General features: G+C 43.1%; 1 protein-coding gene across 5 annotated transcripts in view; it reads left to right on the top strand.

The window, feature by feature from the left end:
* LOC102447587 (glypican-5-like) overlaps positions 1 to 18,059 on the top strand; it is a 741,836-nt gene that overhangs the window by 417,225 nt on the left and 306,552 nt on the right. The gene's annotated exons all lie outside the window — the stretch shown is intronic.

Here is an 18,059-nt window from a genome sequence, read left to right as displayed (position 1 = left end):
GTGTTTGTGTTGCTTTTTATTTTCAGGGTAAGGGATTTCTAAATTCAACTATCCCCTTGATTTGTCCTCGGCTCAGAATGACTGTTTCAGGGAGGCAGATGTGAAAGGGCTTTGTTCCTTGAAGTTTAGTTGCTTCGTCTCTCTTACAAGCATTTAGACACCTAAGAGTTTGCAGGAGAGCTGAGTAAAAATGAAGCATAAAGGACTATTATTCATTGTGGGCTTTCTGTTTTCACTATTTAGTCCACAATAGGATTACACAGTTTATAATTTGTTTTATACAATGTCTGTCAAGTTTTCCCTCTCCAAAAGCAGACATCTTGAGGACAGAGGGGTATTTAAACAAGGGCCATCTTGTCATTCATATATTTTGAAGATCTCTATGCATAGAACTCACACCCACGTCTCTTCAGAAGTGTAGGTGTTGTACTTAAAGTGCTGCACGGGCTCTTTTCAGAGGGATAAGGCAAAACACCACATTTATTGGTAATACACACATATAGCAATCAACACTTATATGCATATGATACATACATATACATATATATACACACACACACACACACATACACACCCACACAAGTGCACTCTGTCTTATTGTTACCAATAGTTTCTCTTCCTAACTGCACTGGCCAAGTGAGTTAGGTGGGGCGGGGTGGAGCCGGGCTTCTGCCAATCCGGATCAATGCTCCCATGTTGACAAGATGAAACCCGGGGTTCCCTACAAGATGCCTTTGATTTATAGTATCCTCCCTCTCCTGCAGATCTACACCAGTGAGTCACCACATGCATATGCATAATCTGTTAGTGTCATCATATGCATATGCAATTTGACATTTGTGGCTCCTTCTTCTGGGTGGTGTCTCAATGCTGCTACATTCACCTTCAAAGAGGGGGCTCCCAAAAGTAGGTACTTGCTGCTGACATATGATCATATGACACGCGACGGGCCTTTTGCAGGCCTGCAAGCCTCAGAGAGCAGGAGTGGAAATTTCCATGTATGCTGTCTGCAGTTCAGTATAGCCCTGTACCTGAGGGCGTAAACACCAGATGTCTCTTATCAGATGGCCTTCATCAGCCATAACTCCCTATTCTTGTTAGCTGGGAGCTGATTTTGGGGCAAATAACATGATCTCAGCTCTCAGTCCCTTGGGAACATTGAAGGTGGCATTCAGCCAGTTTGCGCACACACAGTAAACAGCTAGAGGATAATATCATTGGGAGTCCTGCCTCTAAGGGAGTCTCCTCGCGGACCTCCCACCTCAGAGGTGCCCCGAGATCCCCCAGCTGGAGCCATGTCCGCCAGGGCCCTGATGTGAGGCATCTCGGGATTGGGACTGCCCATGGCAGAAGGGACGTAAGCATTTCAAGGGCCTTTTACTCCTTTAAGCATTGTTCTGTAGTGCTTTCACTTGCTAAGGTGTACCCCGTGAAGTGTAGTAGTGGTGGAGTAGTAAGCTTAATAAAGTATATTATCCCTATTGGCTCTGTGTTGAAATGAATCATATAATCCTGTTCGTCCTTGGGCATTGTTAACTGACACATATGTCCAGTCTTCTTTCAATGAGCCCACTTAACGGGTCCCATTGTTCTTCTCATTGCTCTTGGATCTAGCTTCCATCTCCTCTCCAACCTCTGAAGTGGGGACCTGGGCATTAGAGCCAATATAGTAAGTTGCCCCTTTGTGGGGCCTGCAAAGCTGAGTGAGACATGGCATCGCTAGGAGGCCCAGTTAGGAGAAATGGCCATTTTACACTGCATAACTCCAGGACAGAATTAAGACACTGATTGTTATAAAGAGGAGGACAGCATAAATGCATTCCATTTCTCTTCCCTCTCACTCCCGAGAAGAAAGAGCCGAATTTAAGCTAGGCTCATTCATAGTACACAGCAGCCATTATGAGATCTCAGCTTAGTGCTGTGGTTAAAAACTAGTTGCTGAAAGTTAGTGCCATTACTGACAGGACCTGCTGTGCTAAGAACTGCCATGCTTCCAGACAGTATAAATTAAGCGTTCAGGAGTGACATTTATACTGGATGTCACCATTAAGTTTCAATGTTAATTTCATCTTGGATGTTCACTTTATTACTGAACACTTCATTAAATCACAAACAGCTAAGTTGTATAATTGAGGGGTTAAATCACAGAGTTGACAGCTGTCAATCACACAAATTTGGTCTGAATAACTCCAAATGAATGTCAAACACATGGAAGAGATTTGTTTAAAAACCCTAATACCCTCCAATTGTAAGTCTCAACAGTGAGACCATGACCAACTATGCCTAATTGTTGCTATAGCTACTTAAATATGATCTACAAAGCTGCCACTGAGTAAGCTCATAATAAACCAGAGCCATGGTGTTTAGAAGGGAAAACAGTGTCTAGTTAAAGTATGCTATTGAAAATACTGTGTAGCGAAATAGGCCTACGCACTGAGCCCAGCTCCTGCTTCAGGAGTCAGTTATTATGATTCTCAAGATAGCTTCAGACTGCAATGAGCCACAACAAATTTTAGAGTAGCCAGAGGGGCTGCTCTGTCTTCTGCCATCTGGCTATAGTCACCAAGAGGCCAAAGATCACCTAAGCATAGCCAGAGTGCACAGTGCTCCAGTTATAGCCTTGCCCTGGCATGCCTCTTGCAACAACTCCAGCAGGGAGGTGGTACTCAGGCAACCTACAATGACTCTGTGCCAACTGAGAGTTTCCCCATGCAGAACAAATTTGCAGGCAGACAGATTTGGCAGCTTTTCAGCTGCTAGTGCAGAATGTAAAGGGGAATCTGGCTCCTAAATTTAGCAGGGAGTGCACAGATCTCTGCTCCCAACTTTTGTCTGTTATACCTGTGCTGCCAGAGGAGGGCTGATGAGAGATCTGACAGGCATTGCCAATTAGCTGCACCTGCAGAACATGTGCTACCTGGAGAAGAGGAGATTAAAAGGTGACACCTCCCTGGGTGCTGCCAGCAAGCTCCAGCAGCAAAAAGGAGCCCAGCCCCTGTGCTGTGGTGTCTGTTTCCTCCGTGCCTGTTTGGGGGCAGACTGATGCTGCAGGCCTGGTATAAGCAAGGGGCCATGGAGGGCTGCTCCCAACCAACAACTGTGAATGCCACCAGGGACTGGAAGCAGTTGGACTCCAAAATGGCCATGCAGAGTGAGTTGGACCAATGCCAGTAGCAAAGAGCTTAACCAGGAGCAAGCAAGCCTAGGCTGTGGATCAGCTGATTACTTCATTCTTTTTTGTTATCTACCTGCAACACCTTGGGTGGGAGAAATCGGGAAGCAGCTGAGGGAACTGTGACTCAACATTGTTCTCAGCTCAGCTGCTGAGACAGAACAGCTGCGGGTGATCCTTCCTCAAGGGACAGAACATTCTAGCCCTTAATAGATGGACATAATGACATTATAAATAAAAACTCCAGGCTTGTGCACAATATTAAAACTGAACAGCAGTGCAGCCTGATTCAAGCACTGGAGAGTGTGCCATTGTCATGATCATGAGAGATGGCTGGTGGCCTGGAGACTAAGGGGTTAACTAAACCTAGCCAGGAGTGGCGGCCAGTGGGAATGCAGGTAGGAATTTCAAACTGGGACAAAGGAATTTTTGGTTTTTCCCTCCTTTCAGAGGGTTCCCTCTACCTACTGAGGAAGACAGACATGTCCCTCTCTCTCCAAGAAACAATTCTTCACTTTCTGTAAGTAGGGTAAAGTTTAGATAAATCCATTAGGTTTTATTATTTAATGATTTGGAAAATGGGATCTGATGTTTTGGCTTTCTTTTGTAATGAAGTTCTAGGCCCATGGCAGAGTTTCTCCATGAGTATATTATTATGTTACTTTTCCATCTAGTCATTATGCTTGCAACAGGAATATTGTAATGATAATAAAAGTTCTTTCTCTTTTATTTGTATTAACTTGGTATTGGTTAATTTTTATGTCCTGATTTTTACTTTAGGGGTGGGATTTCCCAAGTAGTCTCTCGCAGATTTCTTTAGCATATTTGGGTGGTGGCAGCGGAGAGTTTATTACCAAAATCTAGGTTGTTAAGATTTTTGGGGGAAGTTTTATACCAAAGCCTGGTAGATAAGGTTTTGGGGTATGTTTGCTGGCCCCCACTTCTGCATTTATCGTGCCAGAATGGGGAAGAAGCCATGACAGCCATGAAATGGTGAAGTGAGCTGAATGAGAAATAATTGCTATGAAATCCCTCATCGCCATTTTGCTAATCTGCAGTTGTTGGTTTCTCCTGACTTCCGAATATACCTGAAACAGGAGAGCATTGTGGAAAGCTCCCTCAGTGGCAAGACTGCTACTTTATTTTTGCACTGGAGGATTTACCAGGCATTGCTCGGGCCCTTACCTCAATTCATTTGTGTTGAAATGAAAATGTCCATGCTTTGTTTGAATCATTGCTCGGGGGGTGGGGGGACACGAGGGGTTCAGTGTGCAGGCTGCCCTGGGGAGGGAGGACAACCCCAGCCTTCTCTCAACTGCAGCACGTTGGGGCCAGGTGAGAAGCACCTCTCCATGACCCCTGCAACTCCAGCACACACAGCTGGGGGAAAGGTACATGTCCCCCAACGGGGCAGGTTCAGGTTCATCTGCCCCCTGTGCTGCCCCACCAGGGTGAGGAGTGCAGCAAACTGTGCACTGCCCTCTCACTTTCTGATGAAGGGGAACAGCCAGCAATGTTCCTGTACAAATTGGGGGGGGGGGGGGGAGCTTCAGCCCTCCCTGAAGAGCACCTGGGTGGTGGGATGCTTGGAGCTGAGGCAAACCTGGCTGGGGGGCATGCCCCCAGGCAGCCCTTTTCAGTCTCTTTTCTGTGTGGTTTTGTGAGAAGCAATCCCACTCCAGGAACATCCTGTTTTCCTGGCACAACTAAACCCTTACCTTTAAGTTGTCATAAGAGGAAGTTGGAATACCACTGAGGAGGCATTCTTAAACAGACACAGATGTACAGAAAGACAAACTCCCTCAAATACACAGTAGATAAGATACTGCAATATTGGTTATGGGATTGCTTATAAGTCTGTACAGTAGACCTCTCAAAGTGAATGACCCAAGTGTGGTCATACAGGCAGGGGAAATCAGCCAGGTGCTGGGGAAGTCCAACAGAGGCAGCTATATCAGATGGGAAGGTTGGCCCCGTAGGTAAGGTGTTGTATGACGGGTCAGGAAACCCTGGTTCGGTTCTTGTCTACTTTTGGGCAAGTCAGTTATCTAGCTTGTGCCTTAGTTTCTCACCTGTGAAAGGGTGATAATACTTCTCTATCTCCCAGGGATGTTGTGAGGCTAAGCTTGTTACTGAGGCTAGGTCTACACTACACTATTGCCCTCCACAATTTTTATAGTTTTTTTCCGATTGCTTTTCTGGAAAAGGCTTTTCCACCATTTGGCCCAGTCTAGACAGGGCCAAATGACGGAAAAGCCTCCTCTTTCGGCAGAGCCTTTATTCCTCGTAGACCGAGGTATACAAGGCTCCCCAAAAGAGTGTATCTGCTCTTCCACAAAAAAAAGCAGAAGAGCAAACGCGTTCCTTGGATGTACCCTGAGTGTGAGGTCCTCACGCGTAGAACATGGAAGGGCAGCAAAGTCACTATGGCTCTTACTCTGCTCAAGTGGCAGGAGTAACGACTACAAGAAAAGATTCCATGGGCTGATCTCATGCTTCCAGCACAGTAGATTTCAGAGAGTCCTTGTTGCTCTGAGGTTGTGCAGCCCATTTGGCCTCCTCAAATCACTTGTCACATGCACTGCAAAATTGCTGCTGCAGAAGACCCTCTACACTCACAGAGAAAGGGTTCACAGATTTTGCCTATTTCTTATGGGTTTCCCTATTATTCGTGTAAATTAATGAAGTCTTGTTGTCGTCTAAGAGTAAAGGGTATTTGGCACCAGTGTGCCTCCATCTGGAATACTGAGTGCAGGACTAGTCACCATTTCATAAGAAAAGGGCCACAAAACAATACAGGGTTTAAGGGTTAAATCCCAAGGTGCACTGATCTCAAGGGAATCAGTTTTTCAGCAACCTAAATTGCGAGGCCAACACTGTTTTTTTCACTGGTCAAGTTAGAGGTGGCAAAACAGAGCTTTACAGGGCAACAATCAAATAAATACAATTTTTGTGCTACTATAGTGGGTAAAATCTATAAGGGTATGTCTACACTACCACCCTAGTTCGAACTAGGGCGGTTAATGTAGTCAATCGAAGTTGCAAATGAAGCCATGAGGAGTAACGAACTACCGGGGATTTAAAAATGGCGGCGCCTGGCAAGATGCAAATGAAGCCCGGGATATTTAAATCCAGGGCTTCATTTGCAACTTCGATTGACTACATTAACCACCCTAGTTCAAACTAGGGTGGTAGTGTAGACATACCCTAATTGATTAAACTGGGAGTAAATAGATAATTAAAGGTTTCGTTCATCACTCTAAGGACATATGGAATAAGTTCAAAAAAGCACAGCATTTTAGGTCCAAAATGTAATATAGTGTGACCATATTTAAAAGCCTGCAGTGAATACAGAATCATAGAAATATAAGGCTGGTGAAGGAATCTTGAGAGAGCATCTAGTTTATCCCCTGCAGTGAGGTAGCACCAAGTTATGCCTACATTAACCCAATGGCTACGTCTAGACTGGCATGATTTTCCAGAAATGCTTTTAATGGAAAAGTTTTCCGTTAAAAGCATTTTTGGAACAGAGTGTCCAGATTGGCACAGACACTTTTCTGCAAAAAATGCTTTTGCGGAAAAGCGTCCGTGGTCAATCTAGACGCGCTTTTCTGCAAAAAATCCCCAATCGCCATTTTCGCAATTGGGGCTTTTTTGCGCAAAACAAATCTGAGCTGTCTACACTGGCCCTTTTGCGCAAAAGTTTTGCGCAAAAGGACTTTTGCCGAACGGGAACAGCATAGTATTTCTGCAAGAACACTAGCAATCTTACATGAGATCGTCAGTGCTTTTGCGGAAATTCAAGTGGCCAGTGTAGACAGCCGGCAAGTTTTTCCAGAAAGGCGGCTAATTTTCCAGAAAAACTGGCCAGTCTAGACACAGCCAACGAGTGTTTGTCTAAGCTGTGCTTACAAACTTCCAGAAACAAGGATTCCACAACTACTCTTGGAGTCTTTTTATTCTCATTCAGTGGTCTCCAACCTTTTGAACCGCTAGATCACTCTTTCAATATAGGTGCAATGTAAGATCTACCTCAAACCCAAATACCTACTCCTGGCCCTGCACCACTGCTGAAAGCAGCTGGCATATGCTGCAGTGCCACCAGTGGCCACAGTTCTCCATTATTGATCAATAGGAGCTGCAGGAGCGGTGTCCACAGCCAAGGACAGCATGTATAGACCCCCTGCTCTGACCTTCTCAGGGGCTGCAGGGACATGCCAGCCACATCCAGGAGCACAGTTGCCATGGGGATAATTACTCCAGCCACAGCAGGCTGGACATTTTAGAACTCACTCCTCAAAGAATTAAATGTAAGCGTAAGAGAGAGATGAAAGAAAGTTATGAAATGCACAGACCAGTCACAAACTAAAAATAACCCACTTTGCCAGCAGTACAAGTAGTAACAACCCCCCCCCCCCCCCAATGTACATGCTGGGTCAGGAGATGAGAGAGAGAGAGAGAGAGAGAGTGTGTGACAGAGACACACAGTGTTGAGAGCGACAGAGATTTGCATTGCCGAGCTCCCTCCATCCCCTTCTCTCGGTGTGGAGATGGGGCCAGTGCCCCCCCTTCTCTGTCCCACACCCTGCACAGCAATCAGGAGGCTCCCCTGGGGCAGCTCCAAGGCAGAGGGGAGGAGCAGCATGACATCAGGTAGAGGGGCAACTGAAGTGCCAGCACTTGTCATTCATTATAACTCCCATATCCTTTTCAGCAATACTGTTGCGTAATAAGTTAATTTCTCTTTTGTTGTTGTGCATTTGATTTTTCATTCCTATATGTAGTACTTTGCACTTGTCTTTATTTAATTTCACGTTGTTGATTTGAAACCAACGCCTCAATTTGTTCAGGCCATTTTGAATGCTAAGCCTGTCCTCTCAAATGCTTTCAACCCCTCCAGCTTGATGTCATGTGCAAATTTTAGAAGTATACTTCACCTCCTTTTTCAAATCATTAATAAAAATATCAAATAGTCATGTGACCCCACTACATACATCTTCCACTTTGAGAGCAAATCATTGGTAAATACTATTTGAGTACAATCTTTCAACCAATTGTGCTCTCCCCTTATTGCTGTGGTATCGGACCAGTTCTGAAGCAATAGCCACTATAGTGTCTACTGCTATAGTTGAAACAAAATACAGGACTATGTAGCACTTTAAAGACTAACAAGATGGTTTATTAGATGATGAGCTTTTCGTGAACATATGTGTTCATTTTTTTAATTGTATCCTTTGGTATATATGGTTGTAACTATTTTCTTCCACTATTTGATCTGAGGAAGTGGGTCTGGCCCACAAAAGCTCATCATCTAATAAACCATCTTGTTAGTCTTTAAAGTGCTACTTAGTCCTGTATTTTGTTTCAGCTACACCAGACTAACACGGCTACATTTCTATCACTACTGCTATAGTGAACTAGTCACATTCAACCGGCCAAATAGCCACATTGTTCAAGCCAACTAGCCATGCTCAACCAGCCAAATAGCCACATGTGGCTAGCGGTTAGTGTCTTGGACACCACAGCCTAATCGAAATTTCACTAGTTTGCCTATAAGAATATCACGTGGGTGTGTGGCTAAGCCTTACTGAAATCAAGATATATCACATCTACTGCTGCCCCCAACCACTAGGCCAGTAACCCTGTCAAAGAAAGAAATTAACTTGCTAAGGCATGATTTGGTTTTGACAATTCCATGTTGGCTATTCTTTATTACCCTGCTATTACCATGTTGGCTATTCTTTATTACCCTAGATATTACCTCTAGGGGTATGTCTACACTACCACCCTAGTTCAAACTAGGGTGGTTAATGTAGTCATTCGAAGTTGCAAATGAAGCCCGGGTTTAAATATCCCGGGCTTCATTTGCATCTTGCCAGGCACCGCCATTTTTAAATCCCTGTTAGTGTGGAATCCGTGCCCGTGGCTACACGCGGCATGGAGTAGGTAGTTCGAATTAGGTAATTCGAACTACCATTACTCCTCGTAATGGTAAAAAACCATTCTTGATAATGTTAACTGAGGGATGCTATGTACAATATTTTTGTCTACCTTAAAATTCTCTCCTGATTTACTTTTTCTCAATCAGCTCTATCTATGGGGATCATAACAATACTTATTATTATATAGTGCTTTTCATGTTTGAAACCCTTAATATAGGCAAATGATATAGTCTTCACAATAGTCTTGGGAGATATCAATACAGCAGTGGTACTGCAGACATCTTCTTCAGAAAACATTTGATTTAAATAGGCAGAGTATGGAAGGTCCTGATTAGCGCTTTGTAAAGAGTCGTATTAGATGACCTAGGGCCTCATCCAAAGCCCACTTGAAGTCATAGGAAGCTCTCCATTTAATTTGCAGAGAATTCATTCTTTGGTTGGTAATAAATTAAATTTGTCAGCTACCCTGCACCATAGGTTAATCCTATTTGACATTCATTTGCTTCTCCAGATGTCATAATTGTGACTGAGAAACTGGAGCTCTCTCACATTGCTTCCTTTAATCAAGCCCAGTTTAATCATAATGGGTACTTTAGTAGGGAGCTTATATCTATGAAATTTTACCCAGATGGACTGATTCTGCTTCCCCTGAAATCAGTGGCAAAGGTCTCACGGACGCAGTGGTGGAGTATCAGGGCCTGATACCACATATCTTTTTTTAACCAGCCATGCTGTGATTGATAATGCCAGCTGAGGAAATTTTTGCTGAAAGACTTGATTGAAATGTGTTGCATAATATATGGTGCTTGCCCTTCAATCTGAGAGCAGAGCCCGGTAAGTTACCTTGGATTCAAAATGCTAAATTTAATGGCATTCATGGGGTGACCGGATGTCCTATTTTTAAAAAGACAATCCTGTATTTAAATTATCCTGACATTCATAAAAAACAGGCACATTGCCCCACATTTTCTGTCTCCCCTACAAGTATTGCAGGTCCTGCTGCTGGCCAGATCCCTGCTTGCCAGGCACTCACCCACCAGCTGGGGAGTCCAGTGACCGACCAGAGGGAAGTGTGCAAGGCTGGTGCCGGGGGGAAGATATAGTACCAAGGCCGGCTGCTTCCCTTACAGTCCGTCAGTGCAGCCCCCACTGCGTGCCAGCTCTCAGCCAGCAGGACCCTGCTCATCAGCTTGTTTCGGGCCAGCACTGGCTCTGCAGCAAGCTGTGGGGTTGGTGAGTGGTTCTGGTGGGTACATGTCACCTTTGCTGCCCAGACATCGATTCTTTGGGTACCCCCCCTCTTGCTGTCTGCTCCGTGCTTTGCCCCTTCACCTTCCACCAATCCTGCTGCTTCTCCATGTCACCCTCAACAGGGTACAACCCCTTCCACCACTATCCGAAGAACCAGCTCCTCGTTGGGGCATTCAGCTCACCAACAGCCTGGCTGGCAGGCTCCCCCCACTGTCTCTGGCAAAAGCCCCACACAGCACTGGCGGGGGCAAGCCTCTCCAGCCCTCAGCTGAGAGTCTTTGTGGGGAAGCTGTTTCTAGCCTGTTCATGTCCTGAACCTGCAGGACCTTAGCACTTCCCTCACCTGCCTGCCTGGGTTCCTGCCCCAGGAAGTGTAGGGCTGCTCCATTACCTTGGCATCCTCCCTTTCTGAGACACTTTTCTGTCCAAGTTCACTGAAGCTCCTGCAGTCAGGTTCCTGGGGTCCTGGTGCACTATGCATCCTTAGGGCTTAACCCGTTCCTGCCTGCTCTGTAGCTGGGGCGCAGGAGGTGGCTGGGTTATATTGGTGGCCAGCAGCAGCCTGGCAGTGTTAGCTGCTTTTTGAGACCATACAGGCAGGAAGAGACATGCTGCTTCCAGGGCTGGGAGGAAGGGGAGAGAACAGATGAGTTCTGCGAAGACATGGGCCAGGTCATCCCTTTGCCCCTCCTCCTTGCCTGTTGCTGAAAGCAGCTCTTTTCCCTTCCCTCCAGTGCAGCTTGCTCATGGACATTCTGGTGTGAACCTTGGCAGAAATCAGGGGCATGTGACCCTTTGTGCCTCCCTCCACATGTTGCCTTGGGAAGATACTTCCTTCTGTTTGTTCTAAACCTGCTGCCTATTAATTTCATTAGATGACTCCTCATTCTTGTGTTATGTGAAGGAGTAAACAACACTTCCTTCTTCACTTCCACCTCACCATGCATGATGGTATAGATCTCTAGCGCCTCCCACCTTAGTCATCTCTTTCCCCAGTGTTGCCTGTTATTCAGATCATGCATTAAGTGTATAGATTACTTATGGATTTAAGGGTTAACAGGTTCTTGCCACAGGATCAGGCCCAGTATTTAAATTATTCTATAGTTAGGTATCCTGATGTGTACAGTTGCAACACTCACACTTTTGCATATCTACTATATATTTGAGAGAGTTTGTGCATCTGTCTCTGTCTATCTGCCCGTCTGTCTGAGAGTCCATTTGTTCAAGAATTCCTCCTAAAAAGTAAGAGTTTGGACCACCACATTCAGTACACATCTTCCTCTAACCATAACATAAAGCAAGGTCAGGGTTTGATAATGAGATTTGCCTGGAGTATGATTGTTTCTTTGTGATAGCAGGGACAGTTGTACTCATGAATGACCAGCAAGCATGGGGACAGATATAACCCTGAATGACCATGCAGATGAAAATGCAGTGTAATACCTAGGTGACCTTATTAGTATTATTATTCAGATGTGTTTGTATCCCACCAAATACAATGGGTTCTGATCCTGATTGTGGCCTGTAGGCGCTTCTAGAATGCAAATATTTATAATGTTCAGAAATTGAGGGGGAGGAGGGAACAAAACCAGAAAATCCTAAGCCGGGTTCCTTTCCTGAAAAATACAACCTCCCCCACCGCCCATTGGGGAAGTGTACATTAATTAGAATATGTTAAAACCACACAGGAGAAATTTGAGGGAGAGATGGATTATGTGAGTGAAAAAGGCATTCAGGATCCAGATTAATTAAAGGATAAGGGCAAAGTCATGTCTGCATCACAAAGTATTTAAAGGGAAATAATATTTCTGCAGAATGCTCTGATTCCTAAAAGGTTGTGGTAATTAATTGATTTCATTGGGACTCCTCAAGGCGTAAAGTACCATTCAGCATGTGCAGAATCTGGCCTGAAATGATTTGGGACATTTAGTGTTATAAAACTTTCCAGCTGCAGAAACGTGAAAAGGTATCTTGTGGGAGTTATTTAGAAACAGGCCACTTGGCTTCGTAAGAACTGAGTATTATTATTGTGTTATTTATTATGTTCATAATACGTTGTCTGGCAGCACTCAACATTCACTGAAATTACATGGTGTTAAGTCTTCTGACAGTCTTTTAATGTTATAAAATACACTTTTTATAGAGCAAATAAATTAAAACTAACAATAGTCTTTATGCCACAGTTGACAGATACAAAAATGTGTGTGTATCTCTGTCTGAATTTTGATATGATCAACCAGAAATCCTGGCTAGGCACCAATGACTGCAAATTGGGAGTTACAATTGTTTTCTGAATTAAACAATCTCAAAGTGTATTTAAATCTGTGTATTGTATACTTAGTCCTATGCGGTTTGCCTCTTACATCAATGAGACCAGGATTTCACCCATACATAATGGCTTATTTTCCATTGTGTGACTCTTGGACTCAAATACTGAAAGGCCATAATTGAAAACTAACTAAATTGGCTCAGTGTAGTCTATATTGGACATTTGTTCCCATTACAGAACTTCTATCCAACGTAACAGAATTGCTTGCATCATCTGAAGAGAGGAGCAGGATGGAGATGCATTGGCAGAACAGTCTGGATCTATGTATACACTACAGAGATTTTTCGGAAAAACGGCTATTTTTCCAAAAAAAAAAATTCACTTACATACACACTGCAATTGCTTTATTTCAAAAAAACTTGTAAGAACAGAGGGTTTTTTCTGACATTAGTAAACCTCTTTCTACGAAGAAGAAGCCTTTTTCCGAAAGAGCTCCTGTATGGAGAGGGAAGAGGGAGTTCTTTTGAAAGAAGAGGAAAGAGGAAAAAGCACAGGTGTGCTGGTGGCCACTTGGTCCATAGTAATCACAGCGTAAATGCAGACCATTCAGTGTGGACACTATCTTTTAAAAAGTAGATCACTTTTTTGATGCGCTTTAACAGTGTGGATGCTCTCTCTTGGAAGGTTTTTCAGAAGATCTCTTCCGGAAAAGCTTATTCCGAAAGAAGCCTGCAGTCTAGATATAGCCAGGGAAAGTTAGCACAATGCCTACACCTTTCAAGGTTTAGATCTAGTCAGAGCTATTAATTCTTATGGTTCATGAGCTGAAATCTTAAGCTCAAAAAATTAATAATTTAGCTTATGAGAAAAGATTTCTATAACTTTCTCACCATTCTAGATTAGAATTAGGAAGTGTTCACTTTGGAGATTAGTTCAACATATCAAAAATGCCCCCACTGTGTTTTTCTTTCTTTCTCTCTCTATCAGGATCCTGATGCTGAATTGTCAAGGTCTTTTTCCCCACCAAGGGCTGCGTGCATTTAAAAAAAAATACTAAACACCAATTAATTTGTCTAATTTACATGAAAAAATGCAAAAGATGTCTTTTTCCATAATTAACTATATTTTGCAATTCATTAAAATTCTGCAGCCCTTCACATAATTGAGCCCTATTCACTACATGGGAGATAAGTGCTTAATTCCAAAAGGGGCAGACGGAGAAGGCAGAAAGGAAATGGAGGAGGGCAAGATTAGCATTTTATACATTAGTTATGAATATTTATGAGGGAAAATGAAGCACTGCCAGTTCACGTTCGTTTTAAGGTTATTTCAGAGTAATTCACTACAGTTACCTCAGCAAATGTTTTATGTGGGATCTTTGCTATTGTTATTGAACAGGAACAGAGTCCTTAACAGACCAAAAGCACAGAGAACAGGTGAAGTTCCATACGAAGCTGTAGTTCTGTACTAGAGTGGTGCTGCTCTCGTAGAAATGCCATCCAGCAAGTGAACCCTACAAAGCAATTTGGTAGAATGCAACACGCAGATGAAGACCAACTGCTTTCTGGAAATGAATTCTGTCAGATTAGCAGTGGTTTTCACATGCTCTTTTGTAGCTCTGTTCACTTTTTAAAATATACTACAAGCAGAATTTAAATAGTCATAACTCCCATTTTTCTTACAAAACTGTCAGATAAGTATTTCCTATTTTCTGGGGAAAGTGATTTTGATTTAATGGATCTGTATCCTATGCAAAGGAAAATAGCTACGTGTATTGGTTCCACCTGTAAGGTTTGTGTTTCCAGAGAAGGTACAGAAGCCACCAGATAATTCACATGACCTGTTTGACTCATAAAATGTACAAACTGCTGAGAACATATGTCAATAAATGTAAAGGAAGATGCATATGCTAAAATCTGAACATTATTAAAATACATATGTCATTTGTTTTACTCATAGGGTTAATAGCAGTAACATATTTGCATTATATGTAGCAGTGAATGAATAGTTCTTTGTCATTAACACGAACACTTAAAAGCAGTAATTTAAAATATTCTGCTTTGAGGCACCTGTGTTCAGAAGAATCAATATAAGGAAAAGTCAAGATACTATCTAATATTTCATACAGGAGTTCCTAAACTTTTTCCTGATGCGGGCCACATCTTAGCAATTATTCCCCTTTATTCAGAATTGGTGAGGCCACATCTAGAGTACTGCATCCAATTTTGGGGCCCACATTACAGAAAGAATGTGAACACATTGAAGAAAGTCCAGCAGAGGACAACCAAAATGATTAGGGGGCTGGAGTACATGAGTTATGAGAAGAGACTGAGGGATTTGGGCTTGTTTAGTCTGCAGAAGAGAACAGTGAGGAGGGATTTGATAGCAGCCTTCAACTACCTGAAGGGAGGTTCCAAAGAGGATGGAGAGAGGCTGTTCACAGTAGTGATGGATGACAGAACAAGGAGCAATGGTCTCAAGTTACAGTGGGGGAGGTTTAGACTGGATATTGGGAAAAGCTATTTCACTAGGAGGGTGGTGAAGCACTGGAATAGAATACTTAGGGAGGTGGTGGAATCTCCATTTCTAGACTTTTTAAGTCTGGATTGACAAAGGCCTTGCTGGGATAATTTAGTTGGGGTTGGTCCTGCTTTGGGCAGGGGGCTGGACTCAATGACCTTCCAAGGTTTCTTCCAACCCTGTGATTCTATACTCTGTGCATACAAATAATCCCTCTAGGTATATCTACACTTGCACCCTAGTTTGTGCCGGGACGCATTATTTCGAACCAAACCCTTTGGTTGGAACTAATGTTACTCCTCAAAAAATGAGGGGTAATGTTAGTTTGAACCAAGGGGTTTGGTTTGAACTAACGCGCCCCAGTGCGCACTTTCACTTTTGAAACAGCTGGCATTCAGAGTAACGCACCGGCAAGGTCATGCTAATGAAGCATGGGATATTTAAATCCCCGCTTCATTGACTATTTTGAATGCCTGCATTTGCATCCCTAGTTTGAACTAGGGTGCAAGTTCAGACATATCCTCTCAGTCCCTGAGACTACTCCGATGCACTGGGAATTGCTTGCAGGCATTTCTCTTAGTAAACGTGATCAAACATTGATTTGAGTTAAATCAGAGCAAACAGACTTCTCTGGTACTAATTTAGCTCAAGTCAGTTAGGAACTAATTTAAGCTAAACCCAAATGAGACACTCTTAAGTTAAAATAAAGAGCAGCTATGCAAGGATTTAACTAAATGGGTTTGGAAATAGATTTAAGTTAAACCATCATAACTTCTATTTGTAGACAAGACCTGAATGTTTGTGGAAAGGTGGTTTTATGAAGCAACGTGCATCTTTTATTTAATGTGTGCCCAAAGCAGGTGTCTGCTGCAAAGTTGTAAGCCAAAATTAAAGAACCTTCTGAAAATGCAGCAGTCAATGTTGCTTAAGGTATGCACTGCAAGAGAAATATTTTATTCATTGAAAGTTACTATACCTCTCATAATTTCACTATTTGTTTTACTGTTTATTTTGCAATAAAATGAAAATAAAGTAAAAAAAATAAAATTGTATTGCAAGTCCAGGGACTGACTCAGGAAAGTGTTAACTACTGAAAAGCCTGATCACCATTAAGAAAAAAAAAAAAGGCAGCTATTGTTCTGTATGAGTTGGAGCTGATGGATGACACGATAGGGAGTCCTGCATAAATTCATTACAATAATGAAATCACATGACAAAAGGACCCACCAATATCTCTGGTCAAACAATGTTCTCAGCCTAGCTAGGGACTCACTGGAAAAGTGACCCAGGGGTCAGGATACAAGCCTAGGACTTTGCAGACCTCACTTCAGTTCCCTGTGTTGTTGCAGACTTCCTGGGTGAACCCAGGGAAGTCACTTAAATGGTCCTTTGGCACCTAACTCCCATTGCTTTCAGTGGACGTTAGGGCCCTAAATACTGCTGAGGATCTGGGCCTGAGTCCTCTGTTTTCCATCTGTAGAAGGGAGACAATAGCACGTCTCTTGTGTTGTGAAGATAAACACATTAAAGATTGGGGGTTGCTCAGCTGCTTCAGTAGTGGAGGCCATAGAAGAATTGAATTGTGACTTCAGGTGGCGGAATCTCCATCACTGAAGATCTTTAAGAGCAGGTTGGACAAACAACTGACAGGGGTCGCCTAGATGGTGGTTGGACCTGCCATGAGTGCAGGGGACTGGACCAGATGACCTCTTTTGAAGAAAGAGTGCACGTTAATATAAGAACATAAGAATGGCCATACTGGGTCAGGCCAAAGGTCCATCTAACCCAGTATCCTGTTTGCCAACAGTGGCCAATGCCAGATGCCCCAGAGGCTGTGAACAGAAACAGGTAATCATCAAGTGATCCCTCTCCTGTCATCCATTTCCAGCCTTTGGCAAAAAAAGGCTAGGGAAACCATTTCTACCCATCCTGACTAATAGCTATAGATGGACCTAACCTCCATGAATTTATCTAGTTCTTTTGTGAACTCTGTTAAAGTCCTGTTCTTCACAGCATCAATATGGATATTGATAGGAAGAGTTTGTAAGGCTGGGTATCAATCACCTGCTTATCAGTGAAAACACAGACCGCTCTGACTTCAAATGATACCATTGCAGCCGGTAGACACACACACACACACACACACACACAAATCCAGAAATAAAACAGTAATCTGTACCCTTACACAGAACAAACTTTGGGGAATTCAAAATATTCTTTCCAAGATCTGTACAGATCATGTGGACGATCTGCATTCATTTCGCACAGCATAAGGAAACAAATTTATATGGTGCTTTCTAGTTAGCTCCATCATGAAATATTAAACAGATATTGACTTGCATTGAAGAGAACATCAAGACTTACTGACCCAAGAATTAAATACTGACTGAGACAAAAGCAAGTTCAATATTAATGATATAGGGCAGTGTTTTGATGACTAAAACATTAATTTAGTGCATTTATTGTGGCCTACATTAGGAAAATCTTCAGAATTAAATAGCTGAAGAACTCTCTACTACAGCCCACAATTTAAAAGTATTTAAAACGAACACACACACACACACACACACACACACACACACACACACACACACACACACACACACACACACAGTCAGAGATGCTGCTGTGCCTCCTGGCTGGAAGTGGTTTACAGGTTGGTCCAATGGCTTTCAGTTTCCCCAGTAAACATTATTCCAGCCCCTTTGGGTGTTACCTGTCTATCGAACAGAATAAGGAAGGTCAAAGGTGTTTAAAGACACTTCCCAGAGAGTTATTGAATAACCCGACTCATCCGCTTAGGAATGGTATTTCAGGTTGGGACTCCTATTCCGTATCTAATCACCGGCAGAGTGTCAGCGCTTAGATTGAGATGGCACGTTAAATAAAAACTTAAGACTTGGGT

The sequence above is a fragment of the Pelodiscus sinensis genome, chromosome 10 (genome assembly GCF_049634645.1).
Source record: "Pelodiscus sinensis isolate JC-2024 chromosome 10, ASM4963464v1, whole genome shotgun sequence".
In the NCBI taxonomy this organism is placed as follows: domain Eukaryota; kingdom Metazoa; phylum Chordata; order Testudines; family Trionychidae; genus Pelodiscus; species Pelodiscus sinensis.
Note: the sequence above shows the minus strand (reverse complement) of the source record. Positions and strands in the feature narration are given on the sequence as shown.